Source organism: Anguilla anguilla, chromosome 17 (genome assembly GCF_013347855.1).
Source record: "Anguilla anguilla isolate fAngAng1 chromosome 17, fAngAng1.pri, whole genome shotgun sequence".
NCBI classification, from domain to species: Eukaryota; Metazoa; Chordata; class Actinopteri; order Anguilliformes; family Anguillidae; genus Anguilla; species Anguilla anguilla.
Window position 1 is genome coordinate 11,995,884 of NC_049217.1, and position 16,674 is coordinate 12,012,557.

A 16,674-nucleotide genomic window follows, 5' to 3' on the forward strand; every position below is an offset into this window, starting at 1 on the left:
CTTCAAAGCGTTCAATCGTTGACATTCAAATCACATGTGTGATAGTACGTACCAGGGACCACATGCGCTGCTATGTTAGATACAGGCTTCTAATGCTGTGATTAGGCTAGCGACTGCTAACAAAATTAAGTGTTTTAAAATTAAGTGAAAGATGACCGGTTGTTGTTGAATTGTAAATTTAATCGTAAACCTGTTTTTTTAATCTTCTTTTTTATATCTTTTATAACAGAATGCAGCAAGTGCCTATTTATGCGTTTTTCTCTTAATGTCAGGGGAGGTGCTGGGTAACCTGGGGGAGGTGCAACACCTCTCCCAGAAAGCACTGGGGGAAACCCTGCCCTTATTGTGCAGAATGTGGTATCACAGCTAGACATGACCCAAAGCACTTGCAGCTGGTTTAAAGGAAAAATTCACCACGCTTAGCTACGTTGTTGCTTACTTTTATCGTGAGTACGTTGTGGTAAGCTATAAAGTGTGCCGTTTAAAAATTTTGCTGCAAAACCAGTCTTCAAATTTGGCATGGCAATAGAATTCCCAGACAAAGACTGCAATTGACTATGGGAGCTTGAAGAATGGACTATCGGGAAATGGCTGTGCACCATCAAGCTTCTTATCTCTAAAACATTTTACAGGACATCATACTGACGTGCCAAATTGATTGATTTCCCAGCCCGTGTAGGGATGAATGATTCTGAAATTGCAAAGATAATTGAATATACAGCTGGATATTTATTGAAGCAATTCAGGTTAAGTGCCGTGTACGAGCCTCGAGAGTACAACCGTGATACCCTCAGCGAAGGCACAACCCTGGAGTCCAGACCAGAGAAACAGTCAAATAGGAGAGGAGAGGCATACCTCATACTTCACACATACACACAGAAGAGGACCTCATACTACACACACACACACACACACAGAAGAAGACCTCATACTACACACATACACACAGAAGAGGACCTCATACTACACACATACACACACACACACACAGAAGAGGACCTCATACTACACACATACACACAGAAGAGGACCTCATACTATGGAAAGGCATGAATGAGCCATCAAGAAGCTTTTAAAGCCACCAACTCAATGTTTGTACTCTGGGCCTAGCTATTACTAGAAGTGTAACCATCTCTGTCACTTCAATTATTGGTTTAGCCATGTCTGATCATTTTGTGTATTCTCCTAGGTAATTTTTTGTTAACGAAGTGGGAGGGAGGGTATGAAATACACTGTCTAGAAGCGGAATTCAAATTCTAAAGTTGCTGAAGTTTTTCGATCTGATATAGGCTTCACCACTAGCAGTTTTTCTTCTTTTCTATGAAGGCTTAGTTTACGGCTTTACATCTTAAAAGTACACCAGATATCATATATAGCTTCAGTCAAATATAACAGTGTTCCCCCAAACAAAAGGCTCCATGCTCGACTGGCGAGATAAGCCAAGTTTAAAAGAAACCGTAGAAAGGCAAGAGGCGAAAAACAAAACCGCAGATTCATTGTGACAGCTTTAAACAGCTCCCTGGTTACAATAGGGTAATAAAGGAGGCCGGGCGGTTTCGTTTTCACTGAAAACAAGGATTCTTTTTCCAATGGTTGATGACTTATTAAATCCAGATGTGGCAGCTGGTCTGGGAAGAGAACCTTTGTCTAAATAAAAATCTGAGGGGTTTGCAATGTCTTTTCGAGAAAGAATAGCCGTTATCAGATAGAATAAGGCAAACAGATGCAAACACAGTATCAGACTGTGCAAATGTACAATGTGATACTGTCATGGATTCTTTTGCTCTGACTGATGTACATATGGTGAGTACAATTGTAATGAAAATGATCTAATCACCTACCCGTTCTCATGATTCTGTCTCTAGTTATTTAAAGTGCATGTTGGATGGCTCATTATAAATAATAAAAGGCTTTTTCTTAGCAGGCAGATTTCAATATCTGTTTCCTGTCCTTTATAAAAACTGGCATTGTAAAACTTCTACTTACAAAAAACACTCTAAATTGAACTGTTCTTTCTAATTACAGACTAAACTCAAATAAATTTTTCATTACTAAATTTAATGCTGATCACAGTGCTCAAACTGATTTTGTTTTAAATGACCTGTGTCTCAGCGCTGATGCCCCATATGTCTCAGTTCTTGTTGTCCTTGTAGATCTTTGTTAAGGGTTCAGTACAGCTGACCATTAAATTCAAACGCACCCACTAGAACATTGGGCAGGTCTCTCAGGAAGAGTACAGCAATGGTGTCGACCTTATCGTCTAGACAGAAATGTCCACTGCTGTTCTCTTGGTAAGACATTAGGAAATGGTTTACATTTTCATAGCTATTTGGATGATACACAACTCTGTATTCCTGCGCTTCCTGAGGATGAAAGCACGATCAGCTCTTAAGCAGTAGTATGACAGACGTAAAGTTATAGATGTCACAACATTTTACAAAGTTAAATGAAGATAAGACACAGAAGTCATAATTACTGGACCAAAGGCTCATTGAAAAGTTTACCACTGCCAATAAACATTAAATCAGAGGTAATGTCTCTTGGAGTGATTTTATGATTTGTGCTTTCAATCTCACATGAGAAAGAGAACCAAAGCAGCATTTTACCATCTTATAAACGTACCCATGGTGAGGTCTTTTCTTTCTTTCATTGCAAGCTGATGCGAGGTCATCCAGTTCCAGCCTGCCTAGTCCTCCACTTCCTCCTGAGTCATGGCAGAAAATAATAAGCATTTAAAATTTTTGATTAAACACAAGCGTCTTGGATGACAAAAACATGTTGCAGTGAAACAATGCGGTAATTATTTTCAAAAATAATATTTGTTACATTTTTTTCATTGAATGCCTGTAGGTTTCAGCATAGTAGAGCATATGTATGGTTCTTGAGATTAAGACCAGAGACTCGTGTCCCCTACAGAAGAATAAAAATGAATTGTCAGGCCTCAGGAAGACATGCCAATCACAGCTTTTAGTTTTTATTTCACTACATTACGGAAGACCCCATCATCTGACATTAGGGGAGTTCCAACAACAGAACATTTTTAATGCAAGCTGAGCACAAAATTATTTATATTAGTAACATAATATAATAATATTACATTTCACCATTTTGTTGTTTTTGTTTTTATCCATTGTCTTTAAAATTGCCGTGTTCAGACTGTATTATCTCTAAATTGCCTCTTGATTGTTTTTAAATGAATAAAGTGTCGCTCATTACTTTCTTTATTTGATTAACTTATTTTGTGACTATTATGTTTGTATAAGGTGCTTTACAAAACAGATCAGAATATTTATCTGGGAAGTGAATGCCAAAAATAAGCATGTGGAAATTCATCGGCTTGTGTCAGCATTTCCATAGAAGCCAACTCACAGTTCATGGGACAAAACCGGAAAACAGGGTGGACAGACATGACTTGGTGTCTAATCGCTAAGATTGCTGATAAATCGGGAAAGAATTACGGTGAAGCTAAGGCTAAGGCTAAAGCTCAATGAGACGTCGTCCCGCATCACATCATCGCAGAGCGTCCAGGTCCTTCACTCTAGCCTGTGACAGAAATACTGCTCCCGACAGATTAGAAGACATGATTGTGGAGAGAAAAAGGGTTTCCTTATTTACGTGCACTATAAACATTACAGCAGACAGTGCCTGATGACCCACGCCTGACTGGAAGTCATGTTCTCTGAGCGAAAGCACGTGCCTAAAACAACAGCATTACACGGGCATGAATTACACAGGGATCACAGCTGAGGTGCCACATATAAATACAGACACAAACTTACACACAAACACAATTTAGCTCACACACAGACTCTCTCACAAACACACACTCACACACAAACACAAACTGACTCACATACAAACTCTCTCAGACAAACATACACTCTCACACACTCACACACACTCACACAGTCTCACATACGCACAAACTCTCTCACACAAACACAAACACACAAACACAAACTGACTCACATACAAACTCTCTCAGACAAACATACACTCTCACACACAAACACACACTCACACAGTCTCACATATGTACAAACTCTCTCACACAAACACAAACACACTCACACACAAACACAAACTGACACACATACAAACTCTCTCAGACAAACATACACTCTCACACAGGCACACACAAACACACACTCACACAGTCTCACATACGCACAAACTCTCTCACACAAACACAAACACACTCACACACAAACACAAACTGACTCACACACATACACTCTCACACACACATACTCTCTAACACAAGCACGCACTCACACACGCAATCTCAAATACACACAAGCTCTCCCTCACACACACACACACACACACACACACACACACACTCTCACACACTAACAAACACTCACACACATACAGTATATAGGGCATGGGATACTAGGCCGGGTGCAGATGAGGTTAATAAAAGTACATGCAAGTGAAATTATTCCAGAATGAGCTGACTAGTGCAAATGCCATTGACGAAATAACACTGTGTGTTTCTCAGAGCAAGTCTGACAGACATAGGAGAGTCAACAAACCCCCTGTGGTTTCTGGATTATGCACAGGAAGTGAGCTCAGCTCAGAGTCCAGAGATGTATTTAATTACCTGGGCAGAAAGGATGTCTCTTATTCGATATGCTGTCCCCTAATGAGAAATCACTACGCACACGCCCCATCTTTGTAATTAAATCAAAATGTTAAGTGGTAGTTTTAGTGAAGTGCTGGAACAGCATTGTTTTTGTTCCGATTTTTTTTCTGCCTTAAAAGTGCACAGCAAAAAAGTACATAACAGAGCGACTGAATTTGGCAGTATGGTTTCCATTCCTACCTTCGACTCAGGAAAAAAAAAACTTACCCAGATTGCCCAAATGCAATATAGCACTATAGCAAGAAAGTGACTTTTTCTTTTAACCTTTTTTGTATTTAACTTTTGAACTGTTCGGCCTATTGTCAAATTTTTTTCCCTCAGATTGCCTGGCTAACATCAAACAAATTTGCCTCAAGGACCCATGAAGTCCACCATACCAGAATTCAACGTTAAAATATAGATTAATAGCTAATTAGAGATGTGCCCATGGCTTATCACATAACTTTTGAATGTAATGTCTGACCATGAGAAAACTTGATGCGTATTTTCCCCGGGTGAACCCCATGTTAAATCTTGTTCTCCTGCGCCCATGAGTCTGGAGGTGAGACATTCTTTGGATGTCACCACAGAAGAAGAATATAGAACTCTGACTCACTCGCATCACTTCCTGACTCTCGGCAGTTTGGGACGCAAGCACCGGTGTTCCATCAGCGGTGACGTACAGTACTTGTCTCTGACAGGAGGACTTGGCCCCGGATGCGAAGTGAACCGTTAAGTTTTGGAGGAAATAAATGAGAGCTGGAGTAGGGTGTCATTGTCATGGCAACCATATGAAAACATCTGAGGAAGTGACGAAAACTTGAATCTGAAGGCGAGGCTTCCAGAGTTACCATCCACCATCAATCACCGCTGATTGATATCAACCAAATAAAAACTGTTTCCCTCCACTGCAAAACACTGAAATTGGTTCAGATCAGGAAGGCATTGATAGTACATGACTGTCTCCCTTGTGTGCTCCATGAAGCCTTCCTCTCCCATCACCGCAAACAACCGGAGCAGGGTATAGAGCAAGGGCAGCCATATCAGTTTCTGGGTTTCATATCAACTTCCATTCTTATTTATTTAATGAACCCAATACATTGCCTGAATTTTAAGGTACATTTATTGATACATTTACTGATGAATGACAGCTGAAGGCTGTTCTTGTGTCCTTATATGAAACAGTTTACTAATCTTTGAATGAAGCACCACTGATGTACACAACTAAATAGCTCATTGAGCCAGAGGTAATTGGTGTGAACAAAAACACACATACGCACACGTCCTTGAGAAACACGATTTTCTCAGCATTGCCACGTAAGGACTTTAGATGAGTGCTGTTTCACCACTCTCATGGAGGACACATGTGAATCTGGGACATTCATTCACACGAATTGGATTTGACAACGCGAATAACCCCCTTAGAAAACCAGAGTTATCCACAGCGGTCGACGTTCGTGGCCCAATGCCGAATTCACTTTCCGTCAATTACGCGTTTCTGGCGAGCGATCGTCTCAGTGCACTCTGGGATGGTGCGGCGGCGACGGCGGCTCGCTTCCCCCCCCCTCCCTCGCTTGCCGGGAAGGCCGTGACACACCGGCGCATTGAGGTGCGTCTGATCCGCCGCCGCGGCGCAACTCGAAGCCGAGCCCGCCGCCCTCGCCGATCCGTTTAAAAAGGCGATCGCCCCCGGAGACTGAGCGGGCTCGGCGGAACGGAACACGGCGGCGGGATTCCTGCTCGCGAGAAGAAACGACGCGCAAAAAATCCACAGAGTCATCCGTCGCGGGAAACACAAGAGCCCTCGTGAAACGCCCACTCAACAGCGGCTACATTTAAAAAATAAAAAAACACACAAAATAGGCCGATAGCACACAACATAAGCGCACTGTTATTACTGCAGTACACTATTACAATTACAGCTTTCGGTTATTCAAAAATGTCATGGATTTTAGCGTGTTTCACAATGTATTTGCATCATTTACCAGTCTATAGTACACGCAATGAGCGATAACACATTGAAGCGGCAGCGTATGTTGCACACGTGCTGAACGCTGTGCTTAAATCCTCAGGTTTCTGGGCTTTGTATTTGCAGGCCTCTGTTTCCTGCATCGCACCATTAATCTGCACAGCCAAGGCCTCGGCAGCCATTCTGTGCCCTGGAAAAAAAGGACGCTGCTCAGACAAGCGTCAGACGCAGAGCAGACTGACACATTCAAATTGACGTCGCGCGTCGTTAAATGAGCCACCGTCCTTGAGCTCGGAAGATGCAGCCAGTGAAGAAAAGACCATTTCTCTTAGTCTTTTTTTAAATATGTGTTGTTAGAAGTGGCCTTCATTTTAGCTTCTCGGCCATAAGTTACAAGAAAGACAACCCATTTTGTCCTGCGGTCAAACAGACTGGAATGAAAATCACCCTGGGGTGAGGGGGGGGGGTGGGTGAGGGGGGGGCAATAAGGTACAGAGGAGCAGTTTCAGTCACACTCCTAAGTCTGCAGCAGAATCTCTTCTCAAAAATATTACATTTAAAAACCCTGGCTTTTAACTCCCGGAATGTCTGAGGTGGCATTCCTTTAAACCCTTAAAACCCACTTAAAACTCAATAAAAATCCAGGGGTTTTTGTATGAATCTGCCCGTCTTAAATAAACCCCTTCATCTCCCAAACTATATACAGTACAGACAGCACATATGTGCCTTAATAACCAATCCCCTGATCCTACAAGAGTCTAACTCAACAAACGTGTGCTCAACTGTCAGGGGAAGGGGAGGAAGAGAGAACCATCAGTAAGTGTATATTATTATTATTATTGTTGTTGTTGTTGTTGTTGTTGTTGTTGTTAGCCAGTCACTTATTAGCCAACCCAACTATAGTTATCAAAGCTCACAAAGGAATTTCAGAGGGAGGTGTGAAGTGAGGCAGCACCTGTCTTTCCCCAACTGCAACACGTCTTTTGCCATCGCATGCAGGGACGGGCACACGCGCGCACGCACGCGCACACACATACGTTGAGCGGGCCGTGCTCTCTACAATAATTCAGTTGATTGGGCTGTGCTTTATCTCACCGTTTGTCCTTCAACCCGGACCTGCCCGTTTCCTCCCACTGACATAGTTTCCTTTCCATGCTCCTTTATAACAAGCACTAATCTAGCACTGATAAATGGATAAGCAAAAATTGTGTATTTTGCCGTGCTACTGGCCTCAGATCCAGAACAGGGCATTTCCCAAACCTGGCATTTGCACCAGTACACCGAATCATTGCTTGCAGAAATGGATGGTAGTGGATCAACTACACAGGCCTGCATTTGTCCAAACATAGTCAAACATGAGCTACATAAAGCACATATTTACGACTGGCGCATACAGAAGCCGAATAAACATACTGAGCATAATCGCAATAATAATATAGCCAACTCTGTGAGCCTAAAAGCTGGAAGATGACTGAAATACTAAGTGAAATTGTATAACATGGTAACACAACTTAGAGTAGCATACGTAAACAGCGAATACAAACAGTGTAGGCTCACGAGTCCAGAAGAGGATCCGAGCGGTCATCGTATGCTGCTGTTTCTATGGAGTCTAAGCTCTCCAGTCCAGAGGGAAGTTCGCCATCACTGTCGCTCCCGTCACTCTCCAATTCCGTAAATGCTTATTTCAAAGTCTTCCTCTTTTGCTTGTTGGCTATGGTGTCTTTTGCAAGTATACAGCAATGAACGAGGCCCTGAAAAGGAATCCAGCTCAATGGAAAATAATGCATCAACTTTGCCTAGCCTATGCACAAGGATTGGATTCAATTGTTTTGGTAAATCCCAGGAGAGAAGGATTAGCAGCTGCTTGTCTTGTTGGGGACATTTTTTGGATAATATAATAGCATAATCTTCAACCTGGGGTGTCAATCTCAGCCCTCCTTTGGGAGGGGGGGGCTGCTTTCTTATTTGTATTGTTATCTCTAGTGGTTTTACTGATTGAAACAAAGTTTTTTGCAGCAAAGTGCAAGAATACACTGGTACATGAGTCATAACATTGCACCTTGAATCAATGATCGTTGAGACAAAATTATTGTTAGACACTGGCGTCTAATTTCATGGCCACCGAGCTTTAAGGGTTTAACTACAATAACAAGTGTCTGCTGTCACTGTACTTGTCTGTGAGGATCAACACACTAAGTTAGTTTCAACTGTGAGTCAGTTATAAGCTACCCTCAGCTATGAATGAGCCTCAGCTAGACGCAGGTGTGTCCTCAGGTGTGTCCTCAAAACCCCTTTGAAAAAAGCACAAAAAGCAACTGTGCTTTTGGCTCCTGTTCTTTTTAATTCAAGCTCCTACAGCAGATAAGGGGGGGTAGATACATTAAAAAAGAAACGGAGAGCTATCGCTGTACCTCACGAAAAACCAAAGCCTTCTCTGAGCCTGGGCGGGGTCACTGGGTCAAAGACTACCCTGATGGGTCTGAAGCAGCTGAGGAACAAGAGGGAAAGAGTGAGGGAAGGAAGGGAAGGGAAGGTGAGAGTAGGGACAGAGAAAGAGTGATAGCAAGAGATGAGGGAGTGAGAGGGAAAGGGAGACGAGGGCAGTGAGAGAAGGGAGGAGGGAGTGTGAGGGAGGGGGAGGTGAAGGCAGTGCATTTCCACATGGTATTCCATTAAAGCAATTCACAGAGCATCATCAGAGAAATAAGAACATCCTCTCTTATTAACCACTGATAGGGCAGAGATGCTGGGGAAGGGCAACATCGAGAGGCATCATTCAGACGAATCATTGAATTGAACTGAAAGGATGAGAGAGACGAAGAGACAGACTGTAATTATTAGTGCCATTGTACCCCTGCTGGACTGCCTGATAGCAAAGATCACAACAGGATCAGGTGAGATGAGGCACGCGTTCACTCGCTGCAAGTGCTCCATTCTGGCCTCTCAGTACATAGCATGCACAGTTCTTTATCATTTATTTATCCTTTCGTTATACAGGTCATCTCATTGAGATTAAAATATCATGTACAAAAGAAACCTATTCAAGAGGCAGCAGACAGGCACTTATACCCTTTTACAAATATAAATTAAAAACCTTGCCAAAACGACCTGGGCATTGATGTACAGTTTTAAATGACTGACAACTGAAAGCAGGTTAGATTAAAACTACAGTTTTAACTTGCTTGAGATCTGTTAAATATTAAGTATATACCTCAAGTGGAGTTAATGATATGGTAATTGATGGTGAGCAAAGTGGTTTGCTCTGTCGTGTGTCTGTGCTGTGACTCATGTTCTTGCTAAGAGAAGTAAATCTTTCCCTATTGTAAGACTCACCCCCATTCCCATCATCATTTAAATTACATAGCACTGATGGTTTTGGCCTGTTTGTTTCACTCTAGTGCCCTCAGCTGGTGAAACAATGCCAAGCACAGTCAAGATGTTCACTACTCTGGCGAACTTGGAAGGCCCACAACACATTGGTGTCCTCCAGTCTAATCGGCTATACAAAATTTTTGGCTATGTTATATTAAAGGCTAATGGCTGAGTTGCCCGGATTCGCCGCATCAACCTGGAACCCCACCAACACATAAGAAGAAACTGACCATTGGGAGGATTAGCAAAGCTCATCCTCAAAAGAAAACGTATTTCCTGTCAGTAATCAGTATAAACCTGGCCAGGATTACTTTACCATAAGATTTAGGATGGTCAGGCTAATAATGCTAGTCTTGGATTCATAGAAACTTAAGGTTATGAGTAAACACAGACACGTCTATCTGTGCTCAGTTTTAATCTGGGTTGTCACGGTTACACAATGCAAAGAATGATAAAGAGCACAAACGGATGCATTTAACTCACCCAGCCACGGTACTTTTTTCAGTAACACATTCCCCAACATGGCACCGTGCAATGAATGCTAAATAAATGCACACGGCTAACAGCCCCTGAACCCAGCTACGGCTGAAAGGAATTCTACAATACATGTTTAGGGTTCAAAACTGAACTGGACGGAAGGAAACTCTGCCTAAACTGAAGCTTTTCCAGCCAGAAGGCGGAGAGCCTGAGGCAACGATGCCGAGCAAATCAGCCGCGTTCAAATTTCTTCAGTCCGTGTGTAGAGTATTTAACATTCCTAAGAGCGTGTTTACTGCATGCATATTTTTTTTCTATAAATTGATGGGTTACACTGAGAGAGCTGTAGCATTTACGTCATGAACTTATTAATGATACACATTAGAATTCTATGGTTTAATTTAACTTGAACTCATTAAATTGAATTAGTAAATTAGTGATTTTTTTGGTGATTACACGTGCTGCATCATAGATGTGGTAGAATTTCTTCCTCAAATGACATGCACTGTTGAATAAAGCCACCGGGGGGCAGCAGTGTCACACAGCTCTGAAGTTACTTGAGTCTACACTCAAACAGAGCAAGAGCTCAATTCCAGTGGTTGTGAGCTGAGATTACAAACAGCATGCATCTGTAGTTACAGAAAATAGATCTGTGGGGGGAAAAAACAGCAACAATCTCTAAATTGTCTTTCATAATGGCACAAAATGACACTACAGGCAACAGTGGGTTCAAGTGAAATCAAAAGAATCCATCATTTAATCATTCACTTGTGAACCGCCCACCCCCTAAAACAGCTGCTATACTGCTGTTCCATTCACATTCAGCATTTTATTGGGGATCCGAGCGAAGTGCGTCAAACCCTCGGCGGGAGCGCAGAGCTCCCCCTTTCGCACACAGGCTTCCTCGGGTTCGGACGTCAGAGCTCTGTATTACCCCTCTCCAGGGAAATGACGCTAACCAAGAGAGAACGCACTTCACTTCAGCACCCCCGAAACAGGGCATCGCTTTTATATCAGCTTTGATATAACATCAGATGGCTTCCCTGGACTGGTTAAGAAATGTTTTTTTTTTTTTTTACAGGTGATGCCATCTCATAAAATCTCAGTTGAAAAGGACACTGATCATTGTGTGTTTTGCCTCGCCTCTGCCTACACTTCCCAGCATGCACGGTGAAGAGGGTCATCATGGCCCTTTGCACAGTTTTGACCTTATTTCTCCCCTATTTTGGGTGCATCTCGATACTCAAAAAATGTATACTCTTTTCCTCCACTACCACCTCCCCTCCATCCCGTGTGTCCTCCGTGCCCCAGAAAACCTATCTTTGTGTTCTCCCTCCCTCCAGTGTCCCAGTATTGTAGGAGACGAGCGAAGTGCACAGAACTGTAGTAGTGAAGTGGCTTCAAACTCATCTCCTCCCTTCCTTTCCGCCTCATACTTCCGGGTAGGAGACGAGTGGTAGTGGGGGAGTGGGGGAAAGGAGGTGAGGAGTGAAGAGTAATGGGACGTACCCTTCTCTTTTTAAGTTTCCTTCCCTTTCAGGTGTCGATATATGACCAACTGACCAAGGGCGTGTCCAATGGGGTTGTCGGGATGGCACTGAATTTGATTGGCCACCACTATTTTTCCACTTAACATAGCACATTATCATTGGCTAACATACATACATACATACATACATGTATATATATACAGTGAGTGCCATAATGTATGGGACTAAGACATATTTTTATTGATTTGGCTCTGTACTTCACAATTTTAAATTTGCAATCAAACAATTCATATTGGCTTACCAGGCTCTTTGTGATTTCTGAGGTCAGCAGGGCTCTCTTTCTACTTAATGATGTTCCAAATAGTTGGTTTCAGTTACCCAAAGGTTAGGCCTATGACTTTGACTGCTTTTTTTCTTATTTCTCAGCCTTATAATGACTAACTTGTCTTTCATGGCACAATTCTGGTTGTCACGTTGACAAACGCCAATAACAAATGAGGGGTTTATGCACTGCAACCCAACTATAATATTCTCTCTACGTAGTTGTCGACAGGCTTTTCTTGCTGACACAGTCTGATCATGTCCTGTATAGACATTCTCATTATGTTTCTCCGCTCATTTATTCAGGTTTTTACCTTTAATTTGTCATCCATCTGTATATATATATAAACCTGAATAAATTACACACACACACACATATATATATATATATATATATATATATAACACAGGCTGAAAGTATTCAGTTTAAAAAAAGAGAGGAATTCAGTTAATATATGCGCATTTATTAAATACAAATCAAAGTATAAACTTTAAAACCTACAGGAAAACAAAAAGATAATTTTTACTTTAAAAAAAAAAAATCTTAGGCACCACATCTCCTCGAAATAGATAACTTTCCTCATTCCACTTTTCCATAATTAGAATTCTATCCAATCATTTTGCGGTGGTAGGTGGAGGGCTTGTTAAAATGATGCAAATCTCATCTATCTTACGTTTTTTGAAACTGCAGGTAGCCTAACACCATTGGCCTGTAGTGTGAGTAAAACAGGCACTAAAGTTGCAAGAAATATGGCAAACAAAGGAGTTAGGCATAGATGTGTGGAGCCAAGTAAACATATTGTGGCAAGTATGTTATTCCCAGCAATAAATTGCAAAGAAGCTTAAGATTTCCAGGTGCAGTGCTCAGTACACACTCAGAAGGTTCCAGCTGATAGGCAGTAATGTTAGCAGGAGAAGACCAGGAAGAAGAAAGGTAACATCAGTGACAGAAGACAAATCTCTTGTGGTGTCTAGCTAAAGATACAATTATAAAACTGCACCACTACTACAGAAAGAAACCAGTTTCTCTAACTACAGTGTAATGGCAACTGCAATCTGCTGGTCTAAAAGGATGCCTTTTCCCAATATTTCTTGGTCCAGTGTTGATGGTCCTTGGCCCACTGGAATCTTTTCTTCCTGTTAACAGCATGTAGTTTCCTTTCGCTGTTTCACTGTAGTCAACCTCTGACACTGACACTGGACCCTTCTGTTGTGCAGAACATTCAGCCAGTCTCCGTGCTACCCTTTCTCTCCAAAACCCTGGAACGTGCTGTATCTGTACCAACTCCCTTCCTACCATTAAACATCATCAGTTCTTTCCAGTCTGGTTCAGTGCTGGTCACTCCACAGAGTCTAGCCTTCTCTCCATCAGCAAAGCACTTCAGTCATTTATAGCGTCTTCCCTCTCTCCTGTCCAAATCCTACTCTACCTTTATGCAGTTTTCGACACTAAAGACCACATGCTTCTCCTCTCCCTGTCTGCCAAGGCAGTAGAGCAAACAAGTAACAGCACAACAATAAAGTAATGTGACATTATTCAAGCGTAGATTAATTGATCAATCAATCGACTGACACATTTTAACTGCAGCAAAAAAAAAGGCAACTGATTTTACAGTCCAAATTTCGGAGATGACTGTCTACGGTGTCACAGATCTGGCTGCCCTTTTAACAGGCCTGTTGTCGTGACAACAAATAGAGCCAAGCTGTGAGCTCACGCACGGTGCCTCATGCAACCGGACCGTGGGAAGGCTGCTCAGTCCGGTCTGAGGATATTCCAAAACGTGTTCGGCCTTCTTCCTCCCACGCCTGAAGCCGTCCAGATCCGAAGAATGGATAAAGAGACGTTCGGCCCACCGTGACTTGATTTTAAATGCTACTGAAAAAAAAACACGAATAGTATAACTGGTGTTTGGTCCTAGAGTGTGCAGCCTGATTGCACTTAAGAGTCTGTGGAATAATTTTTTCCACCCCAAAATGGCTCATTTGTTTCTTCCTGTCCTCTTTCTTAAGTGCAGTGTGACAATCCGTTTGTGAATACTCAGTGGTCACGCCAGTTCAGGGGTCCTCAGTCTTATCCGGAAAGATCCGGCGTGGGTGCAGGCTTACGTTCCAACAGAGCAGTTTCACACCTGATTCTACTAATCAACCACTCCAGTCTAAGCCTGCACCCACACCGGCCTTTTCTGGATGAGATTGAGGACCCCTGTGCTAGCCCATGGAGTGCTGCATCTTTGGATCACCAGACATTTAAAAATCAGAGTTTTAAACTGACCCACTTGTGTTCTGATAAGAATACTATACCATAATATGCCCACTCACAATAATGACACAATACATGTACATCATTCACAATCTTATTATGACATTTGTAGCTCGTAAAAGTGGGATGAAATAGTGGGATTAACTGAATGAAATGAGATACAAATAATCTTTTGGCATTCTGATCAAAATGAATTTTTTGCCACACAGGCTAATAACATTTGGAAACCCTAAGAGCGATTTCTGTTTTAATTTACTCATGTTGAGCAAGCTAGCTCGAGCGTGACATCTCATTTTCGACTTTTCAACTCGCTTTCTCGCGCTTTCTCTTTGAATCGCTCAGTGCTACCAGAGGCTGTGTAAATATCATGATCGATAAACAACACGAATGTCAGACACCGAAAGACGATTGACTCAAAGAAAAGAAAAAAAAAGAGTAGTTATTTTGATGTGGTTCAAAGCTGGATCTTTGCCCGTTGTAATCAATAAAACAAGTCCTTGGAAAATCTGCGGTTATAGAACGCAGTGCATTTTCTCCCTGCATTTTTGGCTCTTTCTTCTTCTCCGCAATAACTGCAGAATCCTGAGTTAACCCGACGGCTGATGGTGCAAGATACAAAAGATACAAAAGGAGTTTATTGAGATAAATCATTAACCGGCCAGCCATTTAAATGCACTCTCCGACTAACGACTGAGCCAAATCCACACCTCAGTCCACTAATAGGGACGCCCATGGCCCTGCCTCTGTGAAATATGAGCAGAGTGGGGACTGAACACTGGAGGGCTTTACACAACTCAGTGTGACCAGTGGCCATGCTGGTATTTTTCTTCAGTTAATGAACGGTAGAATCTTCGCAGACACACGCACGCACGCACGCACGCACACACTAAAGTGGTGTCAAGTACCTAAAACTAAAGGAAATTAAGTGAAATTAATCCACTAAAAAGTGCTTTAACATTGAATTTTAATTAATTTCCTGAATTGACAGAGCTGGGATGGAAATGACCCTGGCCCACCCACCTACTCACACACACTTTCTCTCTCTCACACACACACACACACACATCACAGACACTCTCTTTCTCACTCACACACACACTATCTCTCTCTCTCTCACACACACACACTTTATCTCTCTCACACATTCACACACACACACACACACTCATACTCACACACAATTGCAAATGGCTGTTGTGGAGGTGCTCAAGCAGAAGGCGTGTTTATTTATTTACCGGCAGGAAAAGGGCATTGTGGGCCCTGATTCCCTCCACCCCCACTCAAGGCCATCTGATATCCCTCCACCCCCACTCAAGGCCATCTGATTTCCCTCCACCCCCACTCGAGGTCACCTGATTTCCCCCCACCCCCACTCGAGGTCACCTGATTCCCTCCACCCCCACTCAAGGTCACCTGATTTCCCCCCACCCCCACTCGAGGTCACCTGATTTCCCTCCACGCCCACTCGAGGTCACCTGATTTCCCTCCACCCCCTCTCGAGGCTAACGCGACATGTTGCTTCCGCCAAAGCGCCGTGTGCCACTCACTCCGCATATCGCCCGCCCTCCTGTGGAAACGCTGCTCGCACCGCCAGCTAAAACGTGGCCTTCAGTTCGCCAACGTCTTTGGTTAAAACCCAATTTCTCCTCTTCTTCTGCATTTGGCCATGAACCATAAATGGGCCAGAGAGAGAATGTGTGCGAGCGAGAGAGAGTGTGTCATTTCCTGAAATTTTTTAACAATAGACACCAGTACATGTCCTGCACAGTACAGTTTTAAAAGAAACAACGATTTTCATTGGGAGGTCTAAATTCTCAGTTTATATGATTCTCAGGGGGTTCTGCCCAAATGTTTTGAGATCTTACTGGCTTGACCAGAAGTCATTTCGGAAACACATCTGAGCCAGGTGTGTTATGAATGACCAGGCCTTTGGGAAGGATTAAGGATGGAGCCTGCCGCTAAAGACGCAGAACAGGTTCTGAATGAGCTTCATAAGAGTCGCAACCGCCTTGGTCTGAAACTCCTGAAGACTGCTTTTCTGTAGCTGCTCCTGATTGGCCGATGTTTCTCTGACGGCGCGGGACTCAAGCGAATAGCCTGCTGCTCTGTCCTCAGCGTACCACGCGGCCGTGAACGAGCCCAAGCGGCTAATCCCAGC

At 42.9% G+C, this 16,674-nt stretch overlaps 1 long non-coding RNA gene across 1 annotated transcript in view; it reads right to left on the minus strand.

The window, feature by feature from the left end:
• LOC118217264 overlaps nucleotides 1-10,761 on the minus strand; it is a 28,664-nt gene extending 17,903 nt beyond the window's left edge. The window contains exons 1-4 of the long non-coding RNA XR_004763151.1: nucleotides 10,452-10,761; nucleotides 9,008-9,084; nucleotides 8,154-8,347; nucleotides 2,623-2,704 (exon numbers count right to left, since the gene is read on the minus strand). This is a non-coding gene — a long non-coding RNA (uncharacterized LOC118217264). The remainder of the gene's footprint in view (nucleotides 1-2,622; nucleotides 2,705-8,153; nucleotides 8,348-9,007; nucleotides 9,085-10,451) is intronic.
• Between the last annotated feature and the right edge of the window lie 5,913 nt (nucleotides 10,762-16,674).